The following is a 2748-nucleotide window of genomic DNA, read 5'->3' on the forward strand; positions in this document are numbered from 1 at the left end:
ACCGTATCTTGTTCAGGGATATGGGAGCCATACAGGCATGATTGAATAATAGGGTGTCTTGTGATGTTATCCGGATCGTTTTAGCAACCGAAGACTTAACCTAGAGAGGTGGCGCAACCTATGAGAGGTGGCCCAGTTGGAAGCACGTTCAACAGCGTACTGGAGAAAGGCTGCTACAGCTGACGGTCGGCACCTTCACAATACCAAATCGTCTACATTAATGGTGATAGTACTGAGAATTCAGCCTTCAAATACATCTTTAACTTGTACAGAGTCAGGGCCAAATTATTATTATTATTATAATCAAGGGGAAGCGCTAAATCCGTAGGATTATACAGCGCCTGGGGGGGGGGGAGGATGTGGAAGGCATTCAGGCTTAATTCGGGGAACTGGAGCACAGATCCAATTCCCTAAATCAAGAGCCCCTCACCAACATCAAGGAACCTTCCCTGAGGGGTCAGGGCCAAAGCTGTAAGTTACCCAGACATGAATGTGCCTCTTTGATAATAAATCTCCAAAGAAGAGTGAGAAAAATTGTCTCGGAGGCTCGAGGAATGGGCGTTGATTATGTGATGAATTGACATATTTATGTGCAACATCTGGGTACCCTTAATTCGCAGACATTTTGCCATCCAGTGGCTTTATCAATACAATACTTGGTCATAATGTGAAGACTAGAAATATATACAGAAGACAGTGGAAGACGAGGTAATCAGTCCCTCAACCTAGTAGCAGGTGATGAGCACTGAAGTCTTAAAGATACCTAGAGATTTCACGTGTCTAATTCATATTGTCGGTATTGTATACCATTGAAGTTTGGACTATGATGTAACACCAGGTAGTATCATAATGGTTTTATAAGTAGAAAAAGACTGTAATAACCGATTGATACGTATCAGTGAAGGCACTGCAGTAGTAGATGGTAGAACGATCCTTACAAGAATCAAATTGATGAGCGAGGAGAAAATTTCGAGCTTCTAAGTGCCATACTAAACGTTTGTTAACCACACATTCCAACAACTTATAAATTGCAGTAGTATGAGTGATGGGTATGTAATGAGAGGGATTGTGACTCAATAGTATCTGTTCATGAAAGAGGACAACTGCATTTATCCATTAAAGAGGGAGAACCCCTGGGAACCAAATAAGATAGAAGAGATGCAAGAGAACGACCAGCATTATAGGGTGTTAAGTGTTAAACCACATGAATATAGATGTCATCATGCGGGTAGTGTTGATGTGATTTAGCAATGTGGGAAGCAGTGTGTGAAGGCCACATCGAAGGTAGAGAGGTCATGTAAAGTTTAGTGACAAGTTGACAACCACTAATTTTTGCAACATTTTGCCATTTTTATACATATACATTTACATGCATATACTCTCATATTAATTATTATTGTTGTTACAATCAAAACTAAATGCTAAACCCACAAGGGTTTCTGATATTTGTACATTTACCACTATGTGTACTTCTTTGTGATGTCTCAGATAGGTAGGGCTCACCATGAAATTTATATATCATCTAGGATTTACACCTTGGCTTAATTTGGTAGTTGCTAAAAAAATTGTATGCTTATTTCCATAATTAAATTTATCATCTGAAGACTTGTAGCCTGATAAAAATATTTCTTGCAGTTTTTGTACCTCCTAAATGTGGGTCTTTCCTATAATATTTCCAGATATAAATATTGCCTTTTTTCACTGATCATGGAAGGTTGAAAAAAAAAGAGCCTGTGTAAAATTTATTTGAACCAAACATATAAAAACCACCTCCCTGACTAAGGCCCGACTAGGCACAATTCCTCACTTAGGAAACAAAACTGTCCAAATGAAAAATTAATCTAGATTATGTAGTGGGTACATTACCAAAATGAACTAAAATCAATACTAATCATTAAATTTGCACAGTACAATTACTGTAGTAGTAATAAGAAACAAGAGATGTACAGTTCACTTCATGTAAGAAAAAAACAGAAAACAGTGATCTACTTCAAAATTTAAAGTGCGATTCCATATACATAGGTTATAATTGCACTTTTGTACTGTGATAAGACTGCAATGTTGGGAAGAAACTCGGAATAAATTTGAATTTTTTTTTGTACACATTTGTCTTTGGACAGTGTAAGTGGGAATGTAATTCAATTGTATGTCCTTCCATAGGTATGTTTATACTGCACTGACAGAAGGCTAGTTACTGCAGTAAAAGAAAATTAATTTTGTAAGACAGATGCATAACTTTTATTTATATTTATTGATGAAATGATTTGCCTGCACAGCAAGCTTCTTCAGTCGATTATAGGCAATCATAGCATTGTAGACAGTAGAAGTGGAAGGTAATTTTATGGTGATCAGTTCTTCAGCTTTCATTGGTAGTCTGTCTCTTAGTTTAGACTACAAGCATGAGGTCAGAGACTTGCATATCGGAACTAGAATTGAGAAACAGCTGGAGAGAATGTCACAGGTGAGCAGGACCCCACAAGTGCAAGTAGGTCATGCTAATCATGTCATCTTGTACCCAAGATGACATGGTGTGGCTGCATCATTCAAATAGTCTATTATAAATGGTACTTAATATTTGTCTCAGCCACACTCTGGTATCTTGAAATGTGGGATGTCTTATCCAGTTCGGTTACTTACAATGTTTAGTATGACTTACTTCCACTAGTGGGCCCTGCACATCAATGATGTCATCTCCAGCTGCTACACCTCACTTCTAGCTCCAATATGCAAGTCTCTGGCCACATGCCT

This window comes from Cherax quadricarinatus, chromosome 61 (assembly GCF_038502225.1).
Source record: "Cherax quadricarinatus isolate ZL_2023a chromosome 61, ASM3850222v1, whole genome shotgun sequence".
Taxonomy (NCBI): domain Eukaryota; kingdom Metazoa; phylum Arthropoda; class Malacostraca; order Decapoda; family Parastacidae; genus Cherax; species Cherax quadricarinatus.